The sequence below is a fragment of the Carettochelys insculpta genome, chromosome 2 (genome assembly GCF_033958435.1).
Source record: "Carettochelys insculpta isolate YL-2023 chromosome 2, ASM3395843v1, whole genome shotgun sequence".
Lineage (NCBI taxonomy): Eukaryota > Metazoa > Chordata > Testudines > Carettochelyidae > Carettochelys > Carettochelys insculpta.
In genome coordinates this window covers 18,908,783-18,935,844 of record NC_134138.1, presented here as the reverse complement: position 1 = coordinate 18,935,844, position 27,062 = coordinate 18,908,783, and the positions used below count along the sequence as shown (strand labels likewise).

General features: G+C 44.1%; 1 protein-coding gene across 8 annotated transcripts in view; it reads right to left on the bottom strand.

The window, feature by feature from the left end:
• ST3GAL1 (ST3 beta-galactoside alpha-2,3-sialyltransferase 1) overlaps positions 1 to 27,062 on the bottom strand; it is a 122,325-nt gene that overhangs the window by 71,804 nt on the left and 23,459 nt on the right. For 2 of the 8 annotated variants that reach the window (XM_074986626.1, XM_074986627.1), the window contains exon 2: positions 25,390 to 25,543. The exons of the other annotated variants lie outside the window; for them this stretch is intronic. The gene's annotated coding sequence lies outside the window, so the exon portion shown is untranslated. The remainder of the gene's footprint in view (positions 1 to 25,389; positions 25,544 to 27,062) is intronic. 8 annotated transcript variants of the gene reach the window in all.

Below are 27,062 nucleotides of genomic sequence, written 5' to 3'. Positions count from 1 at the left end.
AACACACACACACACACACACACACACACACACCCTTCTTATCAGCATTCGTCACCTAGATAGCTATGCAACCCTGCTCCTGACAAACTTTCAGACGTCTGTCAGCACAAAAGGTTCTATGGAGTTTAAACACAAGTACTGATGTGCAACAGTTTCTCTGCAAGAAAAGCTGAATCAACTCAACACTATTTGAACCCTGCCAAGATGATCCATCAACTCAATTTCGGGTAATACCATTGAAAACGTAAGCCCTGAACACAATTTCAGAACAATTAATTGCAAAATTTAAATCAAGACAGTAATTAGGTACTGTAGCCTGTGAAATGCACAAGAACGTGCGACTTCCAGCGCCAAATCACGACGACACAGGTGAATGGCAAAAATGCTGTCAAGATGACACGATATTCTCTCTTCAAAATGCATGAAAAATTGAGCAGAACCTACGTGCCAAACTCTCAGATGTTAGTGAGGCTGCAGTGGTTTATACCAGCTGAGGATCTGCCTCCGTAAATATCACTGTTATAATGCAAGCCTTACACAAGGATCAAATTAGTGTTTGTACGAGAGTAGCCACTAGCAGTCTTGACCAAGTTCTGAGGTCCTTGTGAAAGCTTCTGTACACATAGGCAGAGACTGCAGGCATTCTAGGAAGTGGATATTGACAAACATTAAGGTCAGAGCAGAACGGCAAGTTGAACCCATGAATCTCATGCCAGTGTCCTATCCACCCTACCTCTACAAATAACAGAGATATAATAGTAGCTTTGATTGGTGTAAGGTAGAAGAACACACACACAGTTTGTCATTTTCTTTTAAACTGTTAAATAAGCCAGGGTTAAACAACCCCAGCACAAGTTCTAAGAGTCGCATGCAAGCCTAATTTCATCCACACACAAGGCAGGAGCTCAGCCCCAGCCCTCCTCCCACCTCCAGCAGGGAGCTTCCTCAAAGCCTATGGATTAACAAAAAGGCCAGCTAATGCTACCAACCACCACCTAAAACAGTAAATAAGGTGCGGGGCTTTATCTATTAATTAATGAAGCTGTTGCAAGTAGCACTACCAGTGACTTTAAAAAGTATCATCAAGGCACTCCCAAGGTACATACAGGTCAAAAGATCAAATTTTGGCACTCTGCCTCGGAAAGGCTGCTGACCCCATTATTAGCAAAGTAAATTTTGCCACTAGATATTAATAAGAGGGTTATGCAGTTCTTTTCCTCCACATTTTAAAGGCCCTGGGAGAATGTTCTTGTTAGACAACTACAAACAGTCACCTATCAGTGATCTAAACAATTGATACTTCTAGAGCGCAACCAATCTATAAACATTGTAGAAATGAGAGGCTTGGTATAAGACTAAAGGTCAAGAACTACAGGCATTGCTTTGTTAACATACAGCAAAGCTAAAGGCCTCAAGCCTGAACAACAGTAGGTTAAAGCAAAAGCTGTGCTAGGTAGATTCTGCCCACAGGAATGCAGCAAGAGACAGAGCTGATAAGTCACAGGGCATAAAAGCACATAAAGACACCTAAAAGCACCCAGAGCCAGGTACTTAGTGATACACATAAGCACATCCTGCTTAGTACCAGACACTCCCTATACCCTCCCCATACATAACAGCTTATCACCAGGTACATTCTGACCCAAGTTCAGGAACAGGTCGTAATGACAGTATGATGGATAGTTTTGTTTTGATGGTACCACCATTATCCCCCAAGTTAATGGGTAGATCAGTTACATTAAGGGGTGTCAATGTATTACAATGAGGGGGTTGTACCTGGATATGTAACTTGTTTATACCTGTGTATAAAAGTGTGTAACAGGGGCTGTGTCAAGCGACCTAGGGGATGACAGAGCCCCCTTGCCACCAACTGAGTCATATCCATTGTCATGGCGTATGCATGTACCAATGTAAACTGTTGAGTCATATTGGAGACTCATGAAGGTCTTGGAGACTCTGCGTCAATGACAATAAACCTGGCTCCAGTGCCTTCATACCTCACTTGATTTGTGCCTTCATACCTCACTCCAAGGTCTGCAGTGTTGCCTAACCAGGAGTCTACACTGCTGTCTAAAGAGAGCACATGCACGCAGCCAAAGGGATTAACAACAAAGGGAGCAGACTGGACGTCTGAGCACTGTTCCAGCAGAGATGCCCGACTACAAACACTCCCTGGCAATTTTCTAGCCTGTAAGCAACGTAGGGATAGGCTGGAGAGCAGACTATATGACCCAATAGGTCATTTCCAATTCTAAACTCTGGTTTTTGGGGAAAAAACGTTTAAATCACTATGGATCCCTGCTCAGTAATGGTTGAAAGGGCCCTGAGAAGCGACCGAGGTCTTTTGTCTGCACTGGAAAAATGCATCAGGGGACATAAAAGTAATCATGATTCTGCCTTTCAAGTAAACAAGGAAGAGTCATGTTTAAAATGTGTTAATTGGTTGTAAGTAAACTAGGGGCCACATCATCTGGTCATGGGGAACCTAGGATTAATCTCTGCATTCAAACATGCTCTTATGAAGAGCTGTTCCTGTGTGTACGGGGTGCTAGGCCATCCTTAGCTTTATGTTGCTTAGTGTGTTTTATAACAGGATGGCTTTTCCTTAGTGTGGGTATGGTCTGAGGGGAGAGAAAGGAAGGGCTACAAAAATAAAATAAGGGGCCAGCCCCTCAGTGAGGATAAATCAGACTGATGTAAACACACCCTCAAGTGGGTGTAAGTCAGCAAAGCCAGGCCATTTTACAAGGAGGCCTGGTCACATCAAAAAGGATATATAGGCTTCACTCTAATGCTAATGAACATGGCCTTCGTATTCATTATTTAAGCACCACTCAAACCTAACTTATAGCAAAGCTAGTTCAAATACATGTATAAAATAAACTGTTATTACTACAGATGTGCCTTTAATAGAATGTTAGACAAATTTAACAAGTATTGTGTAACATATTAAAGAAAATGAGGGGGAAGAGCTAAAATCTAAAGTTACTCCATTTTCCCCTTGGCTGCAATGAGTAGTTTGCTCAACTTAAACAAAGGTTTGCAGGATTTGACCCATGTGGCCAATATACTCCCCAAAAGAAACTGCTCCAAAATATTGGTGACATGGAGAAGTCCATAGTGATACTGGATGACCCTGCTTACCCAATGTTCCCTTGGCTCTCCAAGCCATTACACAGGCAGCCAGGACTACAGCCAGCAGCACTTCAACTACAGGCTGAGTAAGTGCAGAACGGCAGTAGAATGTGCCTTTGGCCATCTAAAAGCCATATTCAAGTGCCTTTCCCAAAACAACATCTCCACCGTGGTTGCAGTGTGGTGTATTCTCCATAATATATGCAAATCAAAAGCAGATAATTTAATGCCAGCCTAGGGTGCAAAGGCAGATGACATGAGCAGGGCTTATGCGCAGCAGGACACAAGGGCATTCACCAATGTACATGCAGAAGCAATGGCAATCAGGGAGACTTTGATAAATACGTTTATGAATGAACAGACAGCCACATGATTCTGCTGCATTGAACTATAATATCATCCCTCCCCCTCCCCCCAATGATGTGTGCTTGACCTTTATGAAAGCACCTCCAAGTGCACCCTATCCCACGTGAACCAATAAATGACACTAGGGCTTTCACAAAAGAACAAACATTCTTTTCTTTGGGGGGACGGGGGGAGTTAGGGTTAAGACATAGGAAAAAGAGAATCCTGGTGTCACATGTGGTGGAATGTGAGCCTTTTGCAGGGTGGAGAGGTCTTGGGTGTGGACAGAAAGGCTGTCCTCACCCCCCCTTCACATTCAGTGACCCTGATGGGTGGGGGTGGGTGTCGAGCTATAATCAAGGGGAGGCCGGGCAACAGGGTGTGGAGTCCACATAATGAGCCCTGTAAACTGTACATTTAAAGCAGATAAAGCCTGTGGTGGACAAGCCAGTGTGTGGAAGCAAGAGTCTGCACAGCCTGGCAGCTGCATGGTGGGGGGGAAGGGTCGATCCTGCCAGCTGCATGGCAGGGTGTATGTGGGGGTCATCCCTATAAACTGTAAATTGTGTGTGGGGGGGGACACGTTTCTCGGCAGTGCCTCATCAATTTTGTGCAGGGAAAAAGCCAGTACAGCAGCATGGTGGGAGGGGATAAATCCAAGAGAGCCTACTAGGCTCAGGAGGAGGGAGGCAGAAAGCCCACCTACCACATAGTGCAGGAGGGCAGTCCTGGAAAATTTAAATAGCCAGGGAGCAGTTTGAAAAACTAATGAAAATTCCCATGCTTCCTCTAGGTTACAAAGAGAGACATCAGCCTCCTAAGAATAAGAATGAAAAATAAAATATGCTCAAACTATGTGAGCACAGGGCTGGAAAATTTGCCAAAATGCTGTGTGGCTCCATGATACCAGATTACTTATTGGTTGCATGGTGTGACAATGTGTGCTATTGCAGAAGCTGCAATAGTCAGGACTCCCCAAAAACCTCATGTGAAAAATATGAGTACCTGGGCAGGACCTTCATGGAGATCTCCAAGAAGGATAAGCACTCCAACCCCAGAAATATTAACAAGCTGTTCTAAGAGGCATAGATCCACTGCACCTGAGCTACAACCCACTGGCAGCAGTTTAAAAATTGTGCTCCACAGAAGTAAACATATACCTAAATCCAGCTGCAAACCACTTGTAACATTCTAAAAACATACTCATCAGAAGAGCTCTCTGCTCTTACTGGACACCAGAGCTTCAGGAGTCGATGAGGGGACTGGTTTGAGGCTGAGGCTGATAAAGAACTCCAGGCTGGCAGGATTGGCTTCATCAGGTGCCTGCTAGTGACTGTCAGCATCCTCCTCTTTTGTCCTCCGCCTCCTGCTCCCCATCTCAGCTTCTACTGGAGTCCTGAGTACAGCCTCCTGAACAGAGTCAGTTAAGACCAGGGACCATGGTTGGGTCTGCCTGAAGAATGGCATCCAGCTGCTCATAGTACCAACACATCTCGGGAGATGACCCAGATAGCCTTTTGGCTTCTCAGACTTTAAGACGTCTCAAGTTGGGCAGCAACTGGGGCATCCAAAATCACTTTTCACATGTGAGAATCCCAGAACACTTGGCTTCCAACCCCAAAACGCATGCAGTTACTGTGTGCTCACTGGCCCCAATTTAGCAATAAATATGCTTAGGCACATATCTAACTTCAAGGAGACAGGTAGTCATACTGATTGGAGTACTCACCAGCTTACAGTAAGCACCATGCTGAATCAGAGCCAGAAAACCTAGATCTTAGTGCCCTGTAGTCAGAAGATGCCCCCTCTGCTCCTGCATGAAGGAGGATGACTTGGGCAGCCAGACACACTCAGCTGTGGACCTCTCAGCCACCTGTGACTGAATGCAGAATGCTCCCAAAGATGGCCATGCTGAATGCAGGAGGGGCCAATTGCCTGCACATGCCAGATCAGGCCACTCTCCCCTGCAACAGAATTGTTAGTACTGTGCATTGGGCCATGTGTTTTCTCTCCCTCTCTAGAGAGAGATCTGACTTGATATACAGAAAGCATCTTAGAATTTCCTTCCCACTCTTCTACCAAATACACGAGAGGAACACACTTGGCATCACATCTGCTGGCTGGCTGAAGTTGTAGTGACAGAAGTGGAGAGGTTTTATTTTTCAGAGCAGGAGACATTTATTCCATGACAACTTTCCACTGATTAAGTGGACTTTATTTCCATCAGATCAAATGAATAAACCCATCCTTCATCCGAGCTGGTATCCTGCCGTCACCAATGATACAGAAGGCAGAGAAAGTGAAAGGCAAAAAACACACCTTGCATCCATCCAGTAATGACATCCTCTGCTTTCTGAGATGGCGCTGCACAGATCTGTGATGGGGACTGATGGAACTGAGTGTCAGAAACTATAAGCTTACTAGTAGAACAAATTTTGGAGACAGAGTTCCCTTATTTTTGCACAAAGACAGGGTGATAGACCCCAAGGTCCAGATTCTGATTTCCTTTACACCAGCATAAATCTGGAATAAATACCTTAGCTGTAATGGAGTTAGTGCAGATTCACATCAGGGTGACATATCAGAATCTATGGCTACATCTAGATGGTTTTAATTGACAAAACGTGCAGAATCCAGATTCCCAAGGGTGTTTGGTCAATAGAAAGTGGGCAGAATGCAGCACTTTTGTCACCAGCTATACCCTGCTCGCCATGGTCGTGTCTACACTAGCCCCAAACTTCGAAATGGCCATGAAAATGGCCATTTTGAAGTTTACCAATGAAGCGCTGAAATGCATATTCAGCACCTCATAAGCATGCAGGCGACCGCAGTGCTTTGAAATTGGCGCAGCTCGTCCCGACGGGGCTCCTTTTCGAAAGGACCCTGCCTACTTTGAAGTCCCCTTATTCCCATCTGCTCATGGGAATAAGGGGACTTCGAAATAGGCAGAGTCCTTTTGAAAAGGAGCCCTGTCGGGACAAGCCACACGGCGGCGAGCCGCGTCAATTTCGAAGTGCCATGGCCACCCACATGCTAATGAGGCATTGAATATGCATTTCAGCGCTTCATTAGTAAACTTCGAAATGACCATTTGAATGGCCATTTCGAAGTTTGGGGCTAGTGTAGACGTAGCCCATGAGGCAGAACACTGCTGTCAACAGAGACAGGTGACAAAAAACCAATTTGGACATTCGGGGGGGCCTTCAGTCAACAGACAAGGCTTTCAGGACACCAGGCAAACCTGTCTGCTGTGGTTCCAGTTGGCTATTTTGCCAACAGAATGGCCAGGCAGTCCAGCCGCTCTATCGACTTAGGGGATCTTTCTTTCGATCCACCCTGTGGTCTGGTTGCAATGTGTCAACAGAAGTTTTGGTGGAGTATAACTTATGACAAAATCTTCTGTCGGCAAAACCCTTTAGTCTAGAAATAGCCTACGTGCTTCTGGAATGCTATCTCCTACCACTTGGGTCAACGGCAGGGTTTGGATATTCAGCACTGTAGGACACACCTCAGCTACAATACCGATCTTACAAGGAGTAACTCCACCAACTAGCAGCAGTAGTAGGTTGTTGTTTTGTAAAGGATTTACCACCAGAGTGGGACATGCCAGCCACTTTGCCGACAGACCACCATCAAAAGACAGTTTACCTAGATTAGAACCTACCCCTCAAGTCCCAAATTCCACCTCTCCTGCAGAACACGCAATTCCTGCAGGTCATTTAGGCACCTAATGTCTCTTAATTTCAAGTCTGAGCCTCCTATACTGCATCTCTACAGACAGACTCCTTTATGACTGGCCACAATTTTATTTTTGTTGACTTCCTTACTAATGAACAAGGATCGGCTGACTGACTAAGCAAGTTACATCTGGCACAAAGATTTTCCCAAAATAAACTTTTTAATAAGAGTAATAGCTAAAAAGGCCAGCCAAGGCACCTTGTTAAATAAATTGATAAAAGTAAGTCAGGTCGATCTGGTTAAGTAACTCAGTGGCTTCAGTGAGACAGAAACAGATCTGTGTGATGTGCTTTCACCAAAGCAGCATCAGACAAAGTGGAGGAGGAAAAGAATGCTTAAGGAGCCCCCAACGTTACAGAAGGGTTGGTAATTAGTTGCTGAAAGTTGCACCTGAAGTGAAGTCACTTGTAAAGGAGATCACTTGTACAAAAGAACTACTGCAGTTGTAGCTCTAAAGATGAGCTGCGAACTAGGAGCTGGTTTTAGTTCTGTAATGTGCATTCGTACTGCAGAGTCACTCTTGTACCACAGCATTTGAAGACGAGGCACTTGATTAGAAGAACAGATTGTGCTCCAGAGCCAGATTCTGATCATGTATACCAGCATGAATCTGGAACAACTCCAGAAAAAAAAAAAAAACTGGATTAGGGCAACAGATCAGAATTCTAGAAATGAAGCACCTGAAATTAAGGAGAAGGTACTTTAAACTGACAAGCTAAGACTGGGGGCTGTGTTAATGTACTTTTCTTTGCTTAGGTTTGCTTGTGGTAGTGATGGGCTTAATGAGCACTATAGGATTTCCATAATGCTGAGGGCAGGGCAGCCAAAAATGTGCTAGACATCCAGTCTTTAAAACTGCCATGAGCCAAACAGCAGCTCATTAATGATCACTGCTATCAGGACAATCTATCAGCATGAACTAGGAATCTGCTGCTAACCTCCCGGACCTTGTGTACAGGTATCCACGTGACATGATCTCAATGCAACTTTGGAAGTATTCCCTCACTAAGCAGAAGCTTGATTTCCTAAGCAACTATGCAGCTTGTCAATGGGTAAATAAGAGGTTTTGCCAGGGGAGAGCTCAGCACCAGTTTAATGGAAGCTCTTGTTCTGATGGGAGTCAAACTGCCATTATGGAATGATGCACGATAAACAATAATAATGATTAAAAGACAAACTTGGAATAAATGTACCCCCTTTACCTGAGAAGCTCAAACCACTTTACAGACAATAAAGATCATAATAAACAGGCTCTGATGTACTAATGAATAAATAAGTAGTTTGCACACAAAACCACTATATTTCTGGCAGGCATCTTCTGCTGATCAGTACCAACAAGGTTTTATAAGTGTCAGCAGGCTCAAGCATTCAGTAATCAGGAGTCACGTCCCTCTCCCCCCACCTCCTTACAAAAACATCACAATATTAAAATCTAATATTTGGCGGGTTCTTTTTCTGTGCCGTCTGAGTTTTGGGACTGGAGAGTTCACATTGTTATGCTATTCCCTGCCACCAGGAAAACAAAAAGCTTTAGTTAAACTAGTGCCTTGTATAGTATCTGCCTGAAAGAGCCTAGATCAGGGATCAGCAACCCCAAGAGTGGCACACAAGCTGATTTTCACTGGCACACTAGGCAGGAGCTCAGCCTTACCCTGCCTCCCCATATAGGCAGGAGTTCTCAAAGCCATGCCACCTGGGGATTAACAAAAGACCAGCTGATGCTACCAACCACCATCTAAAACAGTAAAGCTCTGCATCTTAATGTATTTATTAATGAAGCTGTTGTAAGTAGGACTATTAGGCCGTGGCTACACTAGCCCCCGCCTTTTGAAAGGGGGATGCTATGAGCCATTTTGGCGGATGCTAATGAGGTGCTTCCGTGAATATGCAGTACCTCATTAGCATAATGGCAGCTGCACGCATTTCGAAAGTACCACTTTTGAAATGCACACCGCCAGTATAGACAGGGGCCTTTTGCAAGGACCCCCTCGGACTTCAAAATCTCCTTCTTCCCATTTCATTCTGGGAAGAAGGGGCTTTCGAAATCTGGGGCGGGGGGGTCCTTTCAAAAGGCCCCTGTCTACACCAGCAGCGTGCATTTAGAAAGTGGCACTTTTGAAATGCATGTGGCAGCCATTATGCTAATGAGGCACTGCATATTTATGACAGTGTCTCTTCAGAATCTTCTGACCTTGCTCATTACCATGCCTCTTCCAAAAGGAAGGGGCTAGTGTAGACGTAGCCTACGTGCTATTTCAAAATACATTTTCAAAAAGCTACTATTTCAGAAGAGCTATTCAAAATAGCTTATTTTAAAACAAGGCTGCTGTGTAGATGTAGTCGGAGAGTATGCCCCAAAGCAGTGACCCACCAGGAAAAATGGTCCACATTATAATGGAACAGGAAAGGCATGAGCAGGAAAGGATTCACAGGGGTTAACAGAGGTACATCACCACATTTCTGAAGCAACACTCACCCCCAAACCAACCAGTGTAGGTGGCACTAGTGTAAGAGCTACAAGCAGAAAGACAAAGATAGGTGTTTATCTGCAGAGACTACATCAGTCGCCTCTGTCTCAAATGTTGTGGGGTGGTTGTTCAAAGTTTGAAGAAGCTGCCTAATTCAAATGACTCTTTCAAGACTGGTAGCACAGAGCAAAGTAAAAATCAAGGTAATTCTTACAAACAAAAAAGTGACAGCTACATCCTGTACAAACGACCTCAGGGAAAAATGGGTTTGATGCAGTTATCTGCTGCCATTCCGAGACCAACACGTGGAATCTGATGCCGAGACACAGGGGACAAACCATGCACTACTTAGGTCATATTTTAGGAACTGGGAAGTTGTCATTCCCTATGCTCTGGCATTCGGGGAAGCAGATGGCAGACATCTGATCAAGCTGCTAAAATGGAACAAAGGGGCAGTTTCTTCCATTTCTCAATCAGAGCCTCTGTATTTTTTAGTCCGATATTGATCTTTAAACTAAATTAAGCCTCAAAAGAACTATCTTTCTTCAAAAAAAATCCTTTTACATAGTGCATATATGATCTCTGCAGCTATTGAGCTTTTTGGTAAACACAATGTTTTCTTAGCTACACTAGCTCCCATCTCCAGACCTCTCCCAGTAGGATACTCAGTATTATGGAGGGCTTGCAAGTCAAATATTTACCCTCATCATGTACTGAATCACCACTTACAAAAGGCGGACATGGCCACACAGGCTGCAGGGCTTCACAAAGCCTGGCCTGCAATGAATTACAACCCGAAGTCATGAGAATGAGACACACTGACACATGATATACTGCTCCCTTTGAAATGGGGCGGTCATTTTGGTTTAGTGCAATAGAGATAAATTTTTTATCCACTTTTTATTTTATTATAAAATGTTTTGGTTGTCAGCACTAGAGGCCATATTTCTATGAAGTTTCACTTCTAAATGTGCATTCCCTCCCCACAATACAATAAAACTTTTTTTCAACCGCAGTGAACATGTCTTTTTAATGGCATTGGACATATCTCAAAGACAGAGCTAGTATAACCATCTATTGCTATGTATAGCAGAGTCACAGGCATAGAGAATTAAGTGCCTGTGTAACACTAAGATGTCGTCTTAAAATCTTCTATTCCAAAAATACACAAATAAAATAAAAAGTCCTATAACATTTCAGCTAATGGAATCTTCACAGGAACTGAGCCAACAGGTTCACCTAAGCCAGATTCCTTCCCAGGCATGGACCAACAGCTGACACGTCAGAGGCACATATAAAGCCATTTTTATTATTGTGTGTAATGAATCTCTTACTCATATTTCTAAAGAGCAGGGTACCTTCAAGTATTTTGCTTGCTTGACCTACTCAAAACAGTCCTGAAGAAATGAATTCCATGGGTTAACTAGACATTTCCTTTTTGCCTCTCCTATGAAGATATGCTAAGCCACTTCACTGCCCACCTTCAAATTCCTTCTTAAAATTCTCCATTGCCATAATGTCTACACAAAATTGGACAGTGGTTAGGCACCTGGTGTGCTGAGAACACTTGTGATCACCATGATCAGCGCGGGAGTTCTTGTTTCCTCACACTCCCTCATCTTTCTCCATCTGCTAGACCTTGTCTTAAGACTTGGTTCCTGCCCTAAAGAGCTAACTGTCTTTTAGTTCTGCATTTGTAGACCACCAAGCACAACGGGCCCTGGTTTGTGACTGGGATTCTGAGGCACTAAATAATACAAACAGTAGATACTAAGCACAGACATTTAACCCAATACTTGATTTCTAAATTTTGCTATCTTTTTCAGTTTGCTGTCTCGACAGTAGCACACTGCTTATCACCTTTCAACCAGTTGCTGATCGATGGAGCTTGGAGCAGATCAGATTCTAACTTAGTACAAAGCAGTTTGGCCACATACAGTATCCATAAGAGAGTACCTCGTAGTATACAGGTACCCAGATATAGAATCAAATAGTCTGACTTTTGGTACCCAATGTGGGGCCGGTTAGGATGGTGACAGGCAGTGAGAAGAAGTTGCCTGGACAAAACTTCCCTTTAAATGTTTCAGCTGAAGGATTGACTTTGGACTATTTCCCCCCTAAAGTGAGAATAATAGGACTTGTCCTGTTCTGTAAGCAACATTTCCAGGACCTCCACAGAGATTCTGAATGAGGGAGGCGTGTGGGATTTGACCTCCTAAGAATAGAAAGACACTAAAGGCCTGTGAGGTTGGGATGAGGCTCTTTCCAAGTCCTAAATACACTTGTCCATAAAGGACATGTGTGTATCAGTGGGATACAACTTAATATCTATAAGACATTCAGACCCAGAGGTTTTCAGTGGTGAGAAGGAGAGTAGGACAAAGGTGGTGAGGTACATGGAATCTTCCATCCCTAAACCTCCATGACTCTAAGAGGCCTCAAGAGGTCATCTCATCCAATCCCCCTGTTCAAAGCAGGACCAACCCCAACTAAGGCATCACAACCAGGGGTTTGTTGCCCATTGGAAGCCAGCATGTTACACATGGTAGAAGTAGTGATAGATATGTATAGTGAGTGATTACACTTTCATGAAACCTTCCTGTCTCCCTGAGGACATATTTGTTGATTTTACACAATATAATTATTCGCGAGTGGCCAGAGCAGCCGCTTTTCCTGGGGCCCCAGAGCATGTGGCACCGGCAGCTGAGGGCTGCTATATCCATGAAATTCAACATTCACAAGGGTTCCCAATACAGAACTCTCATGAATGTTGAGACCCTACTGTACTTGCCCTTCACACTGGGTAACCACATTTTTATGTGCCGAATGTTTCAAAGTTCATCCTGTGTCTAACTAAAGCCCTCCCAGCCCTTAACATCACTCAGCAGTGACCTCTGTGACCTTCCAAACAGACGCAGAACACTAACACTCCAGAAGATTCCCCCACCCCCAGATTTATCCTGCCATCTACCGCTAGAATATCTGAGCACCTTCATGTAAAAATCAATGGCAACAGCTGAGGGCCTGGTGGATTTTATGGACTGTCTGGCTCTCCTCCCTCTTCAGGGTAAACATTCTGCTTGGTGTAGGAATGTTTTTAAAGGATTCATTTATTCATTCATTTAAGTGGTGATTTGTTTCACTGGAGAGTGGGATGGGGGAAAGGGATTGTTAGCTGGACTTCTGGGGCTACAGGCCTCTTTTTAAAAAAAAAAAAAAAAAAAAAAAAAGCGTGCATGAAAATAGTTAGGTGCCCAGCCTCAATGGGATTTGGACAGTGGACTGTCCTTTGCATCCCTGAAAAGCATCCCTCTACTGCTTATGAAAAGTTGCTGACCCAATAGCGGTAGAGAGTAAAATCTTCCCTTTATTGTAGGACCATCAGGTTGGAAGCAACTTCATGAGGTCACTGAAGCCAACCCACTCCTGAAAGCAGAGCCAATCCCAACTAAAAATCAACAGAACTATAACTCGATAAAGTTGGCTCTATCAATAGAGCATGAGAGGAACCAGAGGGTAAGCTTCCCCCGCTTGAGTGCCTCAGTCCCAAACCGAAGGGATCACACAGCTGAATGGAGGGGGATCCCTATCCCTATTTGTGGAGTGATCCACCCAGCACCTTTAAACAAGCCCCTTTGAAGTCAAAGCAATTTGAGGATACCCAGCATCAGGCAGGATAAGGCCCATATACTTTGGCCTCTCTTCTGAGGCTGTCAGCAAGGCAGCTATTTGCAATGCTTTTCAGGAGCGTGGGGAACATTTACAGTCAGTAGAGAAAACAGGCTCTGTTCCAGGAGGAAGGCAAAATTGCTTCACCTTCCACATTAACCTTCTGCATAATTCCCCCTCACTCTTAGGGCAAGCAATTTTCTGTTAACTCTACCAATTAAAAAACAAAGTATTTTGAAAAGAAATGAAGTTCAAAGTCACTGGAGGACAGCGGAGAATGTGCTTCCTTCTGAAGGGCTGTTTTTCAAATTACCACTGGATTCCTGCAGTATATTATTCATGGTATCGATTCTGACAGTAGCGCTGTCAGACCACAACACTGAGAGCAATGGAGGTACAGAAAAAATCCTACTCATTAAGGTGCGCTCTGAGGCACGCCCTGACAGGGAAACACAGAATTAAACCCTCATCCTAAGCAACAAGCAGACAGGGCTAGTTGCTCAGCAAGAGTGTGTTTTTTCCTGCACTCCTGGCCCTGTCTGACATGTCTTTTCCTTTCCTGAAGCCCGATCTTTCACATCGAAGTCAGTCACAGACATGAAGTGCCTACTTCTTTTCTAGCTGCCCATGGTCACATCTTCAAAGCCCTCCCATATCAGTAGAGACACTGGCTCTGTTTGAGGGCTTGCTGCCATCTCTTGCTGCCAGAGGAGACTCATGGCTCAGCAAAGCTCCTAATTTCAGACCCCTGATGTGCGACACACTCCAGTAGGATTTCAAGCCACGAGGGCCTGTGTGATATGACTGAGGTAAACTGTTCTGTTCCTGTCATGGAACAGGCAACTCCAGCACCCGCTCACTGATTTAACAGGTCTTCCCGAGAGACAGCAGTGAAGCCAGATGCCTCCCTTCTTCACTCTAAAATGTCATCACGTTCATTGTCATCACAAACCCTTTTCCCAGGGCTGCCATCAAGGGAGGAAACAGAGATCCCTGCACAAGCCCTCAGCTTTGCCAAACCAGGGAAAAATGAAGGTACTGTACTGACGTTCCCCATCTCCAACAGCAGCTCAGGGAAGGTCAAAAGCAGGTGAACAAAGCTTACAAGCTGGAGATCACAGCAGCTTCTCCATCATTCTGCCACTGAACAGCAGAAACTAGTACAGATTGAACCTCTGTAGTCCAGCATGCTTGGAGCCTGTGTTGACTTGCGGGAAAGGTAGTGTAATTTATGCATGTGGGAAGGCTTGCCAATTTGACTTAAGAAGTTAAGATTAAGATTCGCACCTCTCCCAAGTTAACAGCAAGTGTCTGAGACAAAGTTTGTCTCAGGCTACAGGTGAATTTTTCGGGCTTTCCAGTGATTACACAGACAATACTTTCAGCAGCACTTCATGGTGTAAAAGCGTAATAATATTCAAGCAGCACGTAACAGATACAACCTAAGGATGTGGAATACAGTTGATATCAAATCATAATCAAAGATCTTATCAAGGATGTTGCGTAACAAGGTTATAATATCAAAACAAAAAGCAGTCAAGTAGCACTTTAAAGACTAGCAAAATAATTTATTAGGTGAGCTTTCATGGGACAGACCCACTTCTTCAGACCATAGCACGGCTCCCTCTCTGTTTTTTGATAGTATCTAGACTAGCACAGCTCCCTCTAAGGTTATAATAGTAATACAAGTTACTTAACTAACTGCACTCGTGTTCTAAACTTATGCTAGGCAGGCAGGATACAATACTCACTGACTCTTGAATCCTCTGGAAGCCGAGACCAACTCACTTCAATTCGGTGGGAACGATGTTATTGCAGTGGGTAAGATTTTGGTTAAGTTAAGAAGGGAAAACAAGGGTTTGCTCTAAGAAAAGTGATAGCACAGATAATAACAAAGACAGCAGAGCTGGAGATAGAGAGAGATTTAAGGTGTGCGATACACCTCTGGTGCAGGTCCTGTCTGACACTGACACTGACACACACACACACACACACACACACACACCTCCCCAGGGTAGTGAGGGGTTCTTATGCCCAATTTATCTTATGGTACTTAAATACTAACTCCACCATGAAGCCTCTATGAGCTCCATGCCAGTCCCAAGCCTGGATGAATGAGGAGAGTTGGTCAGATGAGTGGTAATGCGCTGACCGTCAAACAGTACGAATGAAATCTGATGCCAGTACAACTGAATGATAAAAGATGCTGGCTCAGACGTTGCCTGGATAAACAAGGTCTATGATACCAATTGAGTGATTGGGAGTGGGTCAATAAGTTGGCTGCCAAAAGAAAAATTACAACTAACACATATGCTGTCCATTGGAACATGGAACGTCTGAACATGGTGGGCATCTGGAAAATTAGAGCTGCTTCGGAAGGAGATGGAGAGATACTGATGCGATATACTTGGACTGGCAGAGATGTGTTGGACGGCATCAGGAGAGATATGCAGTCGCAAAGTCATTTGGTCAGGAAACGAAACAAAACATGAAGCAGGAGTCAGAGTCCTTCTTAGCAAAACAGCAAGAACAGCATTATTAGGATACAAACCGGTGAGTGCAAGAATGATGGTAGTGACATTGGAAGCAAAACTGTTCAATGTCTCAATCATTCAGGTGTATTCACCCATGTTGGATAGTATGGAGGAAGAGATTGGGCTATTCTATAAAGATTGACAAAGACAGTGGAGGAGATACCGAAGAAAGATGTGTTGATCATCGGAGGAGATTGGAATGAGAAGGTTGGAACAGATAATGAAGGTTGTGAGAGAGTCATGGGAAGGTTTGGACACGGAGAAAGAAATGAACGAGGTGAAAAATTACGAGAATTTGCTGCAGAGCCCAAGATGGTGATCTGCAACACAAAATTCTAACAAAAGGATCACAGGAAGTGGACTTGGTGATTGAATTACAGGGAGTCCAAGAACATGGTAGATATGATTTTGATAAGAAGATGGATAACATCAGTACAGCAGTGCTGAACTTTCCAAGGAGCGGATGTAGACTCAGACCACAGTCTAGTGATTGTAAACATCAATATAAAGCTCATAAGAAAATGTAAGAAACAAACAGTTTAAGAATTAAAGAAGAGACGGGGCAAGGCTACGTGAGGAAGAACCAGGGAATGCATACAGAGCAGCTCTCAAAGAGAAGATTAAGAACATTGTCACAGAGAAAGCCCTAGATAAGAGAGTTGCAGGGATAGCTACCAAATTGAGCAGACTGTTCCAGAAGAAGAGAACATCAATAAGTGGATTACTCAGAAGACACCGAAAGTGGTTGAAGAGAGCATTGAAGATTAGAAGAGATGTTTGAGTTGGCGGAACAGCAATAAGAGGTGAGGAAAACAGCCAGAAAGGATAAGGGAAATGGTTAGAGGAGCAATGTGAAGATATGGAGAGGTATTACAGCGAATGTAAGAACAGGGAGGTGTATAAAACAATTAGGAATACTAACAGCAAATGGCAACTGAAGCAGATGACGATCAAAGAAGTGCTCATGAACAGGGAGATGATTGTGCAGTGATGGGCAAGATATTGCACCAATCTATACAAAGCACAATTGGACCCAAGTGTCTCAGAGGCTATGTCTACACTAGCCCCAAACTTCGAAATGGCCATGCAAATGGCATTTCGAAATTTACTAATGAAGCGCTGAAATACATATTCAGCGCCTCATTAGCATGCGGGCGGCCGCAGCACTTTGAAATTGACGCAGCTTGCCACCGCGCAGCTCATTCAGACGGGGCTCCTTTTTGAAAGAACCCCAGCTACTTTGAAGTCCCCTTATTCCCATCTTTTACAGCCTTTATCAGTGGATTGGCTCCTCTGATATAGCTCTGTATACTTTGCAAGTGGTCCAATGTGCAGAAGAACTTTTAATGAGATTGTGTTTATCTAATCTAGGCAAAACAGACTGTCTAGTTTTAATTGATCCCTCCCACCTAGCACAGCTCTGATTGCATGTGCAGTTCATTTAAAGGAGCTGGCTATAAAAATAACAGGTAATTCCAATGAAGAAATCTCTTTCATACCAGATATGTGTCTCTGTAGATACAGTAGGTTGGGGCAAGCCATTGTCCACGCTGTGGGAAGCAATTAAAATGTCAAAGGTAAAAAAAAAAAAAGAATGGTGTGTCAATGTAGAAAGCGCTCAAACAGTACAATTTAACTGGTGCTGAGGTGGGAAAGGGAAGGCTGGTTTCTGGGACCCCAAGTTTTTGGTTTTTAAAAATTTTCCAAGGCAAAGGGAATTTACTGCATTAACAAACCATAAGGATGTTTCACTCATGGAGGAAGATCTGTGGTTCCTGAGGAAGGGCAAAGCAGGAGGAAAGCTGTCTTCAGAGAAATAAAGTGACATCCCACAAAGAAGAATCCTGAGGTGACAGGGCCTTGAAAAGTTATTCTGGGAAAGCTAACATCCCATACACTGGCTTGATAAAGGCGGGGAGCGACCTTGTCAAAGATGAGGATGATCCTAAAAAAAGAAGCGGTTGGGGCAGTGTTAACCATATTCTCAATGTGCCATTTCAAACAGGATACATTTTTTTTTTTTTTAAAATGACTGACTGTCGAGATGAATGACTGTTTCTAACAGCACCAGCAGCACTGGGCTTCTCAAAATGTAATATGCGCACTGCTGAAAAAGGGGTCAAACCAGTGTCAGGACTTCAGTACGGTCTGCAATATGCAAAGTGTATCCTAGGTTTTATTCTGCTCCCGCAGGTTTCCAAAGGAAAAGCTCTGACATGTTTTCAGATTCATACACTTTTCTACCACAGTACAGAATTAGCTTTTCCTCAGCAAATCATGCAACTAACAAAACACTGCCAGCCACCCCCTCCTCCCTCTTTTTGTATTTAATTAGCATTACTTGGTTCTTGTAAAGCACTTTCCACCAGTTGATATTAAAGCTTACCCTCATTTGAAAAGAGCACAATGATCCCCATTGGTCAGATGACAAAACAGACCATGAAATGGTGTCACGGAAAGTTGGAGATGGAGTTAAGGGTAGAAGCCAAATCTCCTGACTTTCAGGCCAGTGCTGAACCCACTAAACCACATCATCACACTGCTGTAAAGAGGCAGGAAAAAGGGCTGGTAGAAAGCTTCCTGTTTTAGGACTATGGCAAGGAGAGATTGCCAGCTGCCAGCAAGCCCTTCTGATGGCAGTTGGAGGAGTTGCCTGCCCTGTGCTCCATCCCTACCGCTAGGAAGGAGCAGTCCAAGTTCAGAGGAACCGTGACTATGTATAGCTACTGCATAGGGATTTTCTAGTCCCCCCAAATGTTTACACAAACAGTAGTAGAATAAAACAGGACTCAGAGGCCGTGGCTACATTAGCACCCACCCTTCGAAAGGGGGATGCTAATGAGCCACTTCGGCAGATGCTAATGAGGCACTATCATGCATATGCAGTGCCTCATTAGCATAATGGCCACACATGTTTCAAAAGTGCTGCTTTAGAAACGCACTTCGCCGGTGTAGATGGGGGCCTTTTGAAAGGACCCCTGGATTTCAGAAGCCCCTTCTTCCCGTTTGGTTTCAGGAAAAGGGGGCTTCAAAACACACACCGTCCATGTACACGGGGGCCTTTGAAAAGGACCCCTGGATTTCAAAAGTGGCACTTTCAAAACACGTGTGGCCGCCATTATGCTATTGGAGGCGCTGTATATGCATGGCAGCTCCTCATTAGCATCTGCCCAAGTGGCTCATTAGCATCCCCCTTTCGAAGGGGAGGTGCTAGTGTAGTCACGGTCAGAGAGTAACATGCCCACTGCTTCCAAGAGAGAGACCATTCTGAATGCCTTTTAAAGAGAAAGTTCACCATGTATTGAGGTGTACGACATTGGTTTTGTGTCCATCTCTGAATAGCATACACTAGCAGTTCCTGTGCTGGTAAACCACATAGCCTGACTTTTGCACAAAAGCAAATTACTTCTTCTTAAGTTCGGCCAAATGCAGTAGTAGCTTTTTGGATAATAGCCTTATATAGCTTGGTGGTGGCAACTGAATGTTGTTGATAAGGACACTCCCAAAGTGACAAATTTATTGCTGTGTTCAGTATTTTGGTGAGAGGGCTGCTGGGTTACATGTGCCTTTGATCTCTGTGCTGCTAATTTTCAAGCCAATATTTGCAGAGGCGGGTGCAAAACAAGAGCATTGTTGTCTGCCAGTCTCGCTCAAAATGGACCAAGGACACAGAATCATCTCCAGAGAGTCGCTACGTAATAAGAGTGACACCTTGGGTGATACAAAGCAAGCAGTCCTGCAGTACCTTAAAGACTAACCATTTTATTTATTTGCTAACAAGAGCCACAAAATTTCATTACTTAAGTAAAATTGTTAGCCTTTAAGGTGCTACAGGACTGCTAGTTTTGCTTTGCAAAGATACAGACTAACAAGGCTACCCCATGGACTATTTACCTTTGGTGATGTATGCAACACAGAGATCCCTGATTGCGTCCAAGCAGAAGCTAAAGGACTGGCCTGAACAGAAGCTAATATTTACTCTCGGGGGTAAGTCACCAGTTGTTTCATCTAACATTTCTACAAACAAGAGCCTAAGTAGCAATGATTTGCCTGTACCTGAAGGATGGGATGAGACTCCAACTCATAGATTAAGCTCTCTAGTCCCACATGAAATTGATGCTTGATTGATCTGAGCAGCCAGATATTGTTTTAGGATTTTAGACTGCTATACCTTCCACGTACAGTCATTAGCGATAAGAAAGACTCTAGTGGATTTCAGACACTTCTGGTTCTTCTCCCTTTTCAGGGCAAATGCGGTGCTCTGGTTACTTTCTTCGGGTTGGTTGCTTTGTTTTCACTTATTTACACATGGGGTGGCTGGGGATTTGGGTAGACAGGAGTGTCAGTGTTGTGAGTATCTGATGACAGAAGGAAACATTTGGTGAAGAGGGAGACTGCAGCATTTCCCCAAGGATGCTCAGACCCAAGCTTTGCTGAGTTTCCTCTGGAAGATTGTGGTCTAGCTACCGCCCCTCAACTGAGAAAACTTTGTCCCTTCCAAAGTGAAGGACGATGGATTACACCAGACGCCCCAGTCTGGTCAATACACACAGACAATGTAAACATGAATTCTGTTTCCCTGCAATTGCACATCTCAGGCTCTACCAAAGCGCCTCTCCCCAGCAGAAAGATGAGGAAATCTCTTGTCAATGTTTCATTTGCTGCTGATGATCAGTAACGACTGGCAAATCCCTGGACCAAATTTTAAGCTTTCACTTGTAGGTGGTCAATTCTGTCACAATCCAGAGCAACTGCACCATATTCCGTCTGTGGTCCAGGAATGTTACCCACTCTCCGGCTTTCAACTCTCCAGCAGTTCCTCTGCTGGGCAGACACCTGCATCTGCCTCCCTCCCTCCTGCACATTCCCTTGCCTACGAAGGACATTCCAGAAGTTGATTCCTACATGTTATCCCAGCATCTCTCAGCATTTGCTGATAAACCAGCACAGTTTCACACATACCAGTGTTTGGAGAACATGCAATGTTTGAGTGCTCAAAGCAGTGGTTCCCAACCTCATCACTAGTGCAGACCCCTATCCACCCCCGCCCCCCAAAACTGTTTGCAGATCCCCATCAAAGCCAATTGTAGCCACTGTGGACACTTCACTAAATGAAAACGGAAACCACAACATAAATTTTTCAGATAGCAATTAACAACATGATTGGAAGGTATTTAATTTAAAATAATAATTTATTGTAACTTTGCAATTTATTTTAAAAATGTATTTTTCCATGAACATTTTTATTTATTGTTCTTCGCAAACCCCCTGCAATATCTTTGTGGACTCCCAGGGATCTGTGGACCCCAGTTTGGAACCACTGGCTTAGAGCATAGGACTTGGAGCCAGGATTCCTGCAATCTCTTCCTGGCACTGTCATGGCATTTGTGATGTTGAGAAAGTCAAGCTAAATTATTGAACTGCACGTTCAAGAACTAGGAATTGGTTTTCAAAAAGTGCTGTATTTTCCAGCAATATTGGTTCTCACAACCTCTGAGCACCTGGCCATACATTTACCTGCCTAATATCACATTCTTAAGTTTGGCCCTTAAGTCTCTGTGTCTGTTTCCACTTTTGGCCAAGATTGTACTCCTTGTTTAAGCCTCTGAATGCTGCCTGTGTCACTAACCAGTGTGTGGTGCTTATTATTGGGCAGGAAGAGAGATCCACCCACAGCACTGAAGAGCTTTTTGTGCAAATTATGAACTTTGGAAAGAAATCAGAAGTTTTCTTAGGCAAGGCCAAGAATCACATGCCGCTCAAAAAATCAAAACTAGAACTGATTGTCTGAACAAGGGAAACCGCTAACGAAGGAAAAACACTAAGGCTGTGTCTACACGGGCACAAAACTTCAAAATAGCCATATTTTGAAGATTACTAATGAGGCGCTGAATTAAATATTCAGCGCCTCATTAGCATTAGGACGCTTCCAGCCACAGGATAAGGGGATTTCGAAAGGAGCAGGGTCCTTTCGAAAAGTACCCCTGTGTAGCCACGCGCTTTCAAAGTGCCGCAGCTGGAAGCGTCCTAATGCTAATGAGGCACTGAATATTCAGTTCAGCCCCTCATGCTAATGAGGCACTGAATATTCAATTCAGCGCCTCATTAGTAATCTTTGAAATGGCCATTAGCATGGCTATTTCGAAGATTTGTGCCCGTGTAGACACACCCTAACTGTATGAAGGCCAGATGAGCAGCAATAAGATCAAACACCTTGATCTCCACACATCAGACAGAATACATCTATTCACAGGCACACCATACCCAGCTCCCAGAACACTCTACCCTCAGCCCAGACCTACACTGATCTCCAGCCTTAGATCAAAGCCTCTTTAAACGGAAAACATGTCCTTCTATAAATAGAAAATTGTCTCCTATCACTTCCTCTAGCCAGTTGTAGATACCATGTCACACATAACACACAGGACAGCCCTTCAGCTTAAAGTTTATAAATATGCGTCCCTCTGAGATTTAATCAATTATTGTCTATCACTGAAGGGCTGCAGATTCTTATTCTGAAACATGAGGGAGATGAACTAATAGACAAGACTGTAAATAAAGCTCAGTGCTGTAAGTACATTTGCCTCTTGTAGTCGTTAACTCCAGGAGCTAAACCAGTTGGTTGCTGGTTCAAGCAGGCAAAGATGGCTGTCCTACCAGTTTGTCTACCTGGAGGCTTGACACACATGAAACTTTCCCCTTCACACTGTCACTGTCAACCTCCTATCAGAAATTAGGTTTTCTGGATCAAATTCTGCCCTGGCCTACAGTGCTGAAGGAGCTGCACAGAAGCTAAGCCGGGGGAAAGTTTAACCCTGAGCTAGGAAACAACCTGAAGAGCAGTGATAATTGACTAGTCTTCCCCACCTGTTAAAAGATAGAGCTGGATATTAGTGTTTTTGAGACTCCACTTTCGTATATAGATACCAAAGGCTGAAACCACAGGGTTTTGCCTCAGGCCAGACCCAACAGCTGTGGACAGCACAACTGGTGGGTGGCCGGTAGGAGGAGCAGCAGATGGATGGATGGCGTGACCAGCGGGCGGCTGGTAGGAGCAAGCAGAATGCCAGACCAGCACAAAGGTGGCATTGTCTCAGGTTCCAAGAGGGAATACATCAGCATGAGGTGTCAGTGCCCGCATGGACTGGACCAAGTTGTAAGTGGGGCATTTGAATTGGGGGGGTGAGTGTGCAGAGAAAGTTGGGTGTGTGGATTGGCTGTTTACAGTATTGGACTGGTGAGCCTGAGAGACCAAGGACATTGTTCAATGCATTTGAGCTGGGACAGTCACTTGAGCACTGGTTATGAACTCTGGGTGTGATCATTTTCCCAAGCTTACGCTAATTGACTTTTCTGTCTCTTATTAAAAAGTCCTTTTCTACACTCAGACTCTGTGCTTGCAAGTGGGGAAGCATTGCTTCTGAGGCACCCAGGGATGTGTGATGTTCCCAGGCTACTGGGTGGGGGCTTGAGCCGGTTCTGTGTGAGATGGATGAAAAGGAACCCCTAGATGTTGAACCCAGCCCTGGTTGCTGCCAGTTCCTTCCAGCAGAAGGGTTACATGAGCAAAATACTGGTGATACTCAAATCAGCCGCAAAATGCTTAGTGATGTGGAAGAAAGTATGAGGCGACCAAAATGACTCAGTTTGTTGATATCAAGATCAGAATTCCCTGTAAGCTGGCCACTTGCCTGGCCACTCAGGGGAGATTCAAATGCCACCCAGCCGATTAGCAGGAAGCCTTATGGCTAGGTTTTGTTTTTACTCAGGGAGCACATTCACACAAACCTGGGTGCACATAAAAATTATTGCACCCACGGATGCAAAAAGATTAGAGGGAACATTGACCAAGATGTGGCGAGCAAGATAATACCAGCTTCATCAAGGAATCCGCAGTACTTAAGAGCATTTGGTGCAATTACATTTGTGAAAATGGGCCATGTTCTGCTTTCAGTTTCAAAGATTTCATTGAACCAGGATTAATGGAAAACCAGACTAATTCTATCAACGTGACCAGAGGGGGATTTGTCCCAGGTGATCTTAGTCTTTACTTATTTTTGCTCTGAGTTACATATCCACTCATCTTATCTTGAGAGTCATTTGCAGAAGTCCCATGGCTGACATACCTCTGCTGAACAAAGCAGCAGAAATGTAGCACTTTAAAGACTAACAAAATGATTTCTTCGGTGATGGGCTTTCATGGGACAGACCCATCTGATGAAGTGGGTCTGTCCCATGAAAGCCCATCACCAAAGAAGTCATTTTGTTAGTCTTTAAAGTGCTACATTTCTGCTGCTTTGTTTTGTGGAAGTACAGACTAGCACGGCTCCCTCTCTGTTACTTATCTCTGCTGTGCAATTTATATCCACGGTACTTTAAAAGTTAAATCGCCTGCTGATTGCACCTTCCCACTAAAATACTTGTTCAGCATTTTCAAGCATGTCACTTAGGAAATCCCTATGTAATTTTTACATGGATCAGTTGATTTTGTTCTGAGCTTAGTGTTTAAAAGATTACTTCTAGCATGCAGTGCATTAGAAATTTCTCCCTCCCACCATCTCCTGCGTTAACAGCCTGTGTGAAGCAAGCAGCAGGTCTGGAGGAATGGAAGAAAATGTGGCTGGTCAGCTTCTGCCTTGCTGGGACAGCTTCATTTTAGTGGGGTGTGCACACAGTTTGAGATGCAACACAAGAAGAGAGGTAGTGTGTAGTTTTTAGAGAATCTCGGTTCACTCAAAACGTAAAACAAGAAAGTCTCCATAAGTGGCTCAGCAGAACTCTAAAGCTGTGTTTCTTTAAAGGATTCTTTGATTTACTGACACATGTCCATACAAAGCAAGAACTCAAAGGCGTTTGCTGACCTACTTCAGCTGAGCAGCTGCCCAAAAGTTCATACCACACCATCACATGTTCTCTCAGATGGCTGTGTCAGCAATGAGGATTTATCCCCGTGATTCCCCAACCTTAAAGCAGCAGACATTTTAGATTACAGGACCACCATTTTCTAAGAGAAAGTAAGAAAGAGTGTTCAATGCACCCCCCACGTGTTCTAGTACAGGTTGAACGTCTCTCAGCCAGCAACCTCAGGACCTGCCTGGTGCCAGATGAGAGCATTTGCCAGATGACAGGAGGTCAATATTTTCTGCCACATGCTACCAAACGCACTGCTTACTGGGCTCTCAGAAGACATTTAGGGGTAAGTTATAGCTAAATAACAGCACAGAACACCGAGAACCAGGATTGGCAGCTGGAAACAAACATTATGGGCCACAGGAAACATGGCCACACCCATGATACATGGTCATCCAACTAACTAAAATCATGCCGGATTACAAAGTTTGCCAGTGAGAGTTATGGATTAGAGAGGTTCAACCTGTATAACTACTTTTCTGCAGTTCAGATTTTATACTATCCATGGGCACAAAGCCCACTGATTTTGTAAGCTTCATTGTGCACTGCTCAGCAAATTATTTCAATTTGTGTCAATGAACTCAACTCACCAGGAGCAAGATCATTAATTCCTCCTGCTGGTCCTGTCTCTAGTCAGAAGAAGCTGCCAACTTCTCCAATTATAATCCATGATTGTGATGTAAACCAGGCCCTCACAGATGTCCCGAGAGGCCCTGGCCACTTCCAGGGTTTGAGACCCCTCACCTAATAAAAATAAAAATCATCAACCCATGAAAACAAATAAGGCACCAAAAAAGTGAAACATAATGTGAATAGTTGACTATTAAGAATCCAGAGCCTTTTTTCCTGTGCCAATGCACCAAATATTGAGGGATGCACAAAAAACAAGATGCCAAACTTATCAAATGCCAAAAAAATGAACGAGTGTCTAAAACCAAGGCCCCTGCTGAGCTGAGGCCAAGGCCAAGGCCTGTCCCCAGCCACACCTCCCCCCCCCCAAACCGGCCCACTTAATGTAAACTGGGAGCCCACTTTCCTTTTGAGGTAAATGAGAATTATATGCATCCAATGTCCTGGAGAACATGCTCTTACACCTACAGAAGCCAGATTTAGTTCAACTGTACAACAGAAGCTTAATTATTTGGCATCCCTGAACCACAGGTCTCAGTGCATAACAAGGGACATTCAGAACAGATACAGCAAAGCCCGAAAAGTGAAGCTTTCCTCTTCTGCAGTTGACTTCCGCCAGCTGCCTATTCTGTTTCGGGTACAAACGAGGCTTCTTGGGCCAGATTCTCACCTCATTTGCACCAGTGCAAGACAGGAGTAACCCACCACAGTCAATGCAGACACACTTCCGAGAGCAGATCAGAAGCAGGCTCTAAGCTCAAAGTGCCTCCCAGCAATAATCTCAGAACCTATTTTAACACTTCTGGTGAAGGGGACATTTCTGTGTTAGTCAGAATAAAAGTGGAACATGCTAAGAAGTTTGAAGCAAGCATGGTTAAAGCAGTACTTCCAGACACCACTCCCCAGCAGACATTTGTTACTGCAATGCTCTCTCTTTTGATGCCTGCAAACGGCTGCAGGTAAGATCTGCAAATCCAAAATAAAGCCCTACCAATTACAGAGGCAGTGAGCACTTGATCTAGGAGCTTAACTAGATAACATGTCTGGCTGACAAAAGAATATGGGATAACGATCATTAGTCTGTGGCTCAGGGTGCACATCAAAGGGAGAATGGAAGCAAAGCTCCTGCCACAAGTATCTGTGCAACATCCTTGGGACACAACCTCAGGAATTCCAACGGGGGATACATTCTTTTGTTGAATGTTTTGTCCCGAGGCGCTCACTCAGCCTTGCTTCGTTTTAACTTCACCAGATGGCGGTGAGTTACCACCATCTTGGAAAAGGTCTGCTCAAAAACCCAACACATCTTGGCAAAGCAATATTTAAGGATCAGGAATAGTAACAGAGAGGAAGCCGTGCTAGTCTATGCACTATCAAAACCAAAAGCAGTCAAGTAGCTCTTTAAAGACTAGATTCCTTTCCTTGAGCCTACAGCACCCAGCATTTCCAGGTCTCTCATCCAAGTACTAACCAGGCCCACCCCTGCTTAGCTTCTGAGATCTGATGAGACCGAATTCTTTGCACTATGTGAAGTGAAAAAACCACCTATTACAGACCAGAAATTATGAGGTCTGTATGAAACACTGTTCAAGCTAATATATCGCAGTATAATACAGATGGACAATTTGATTCA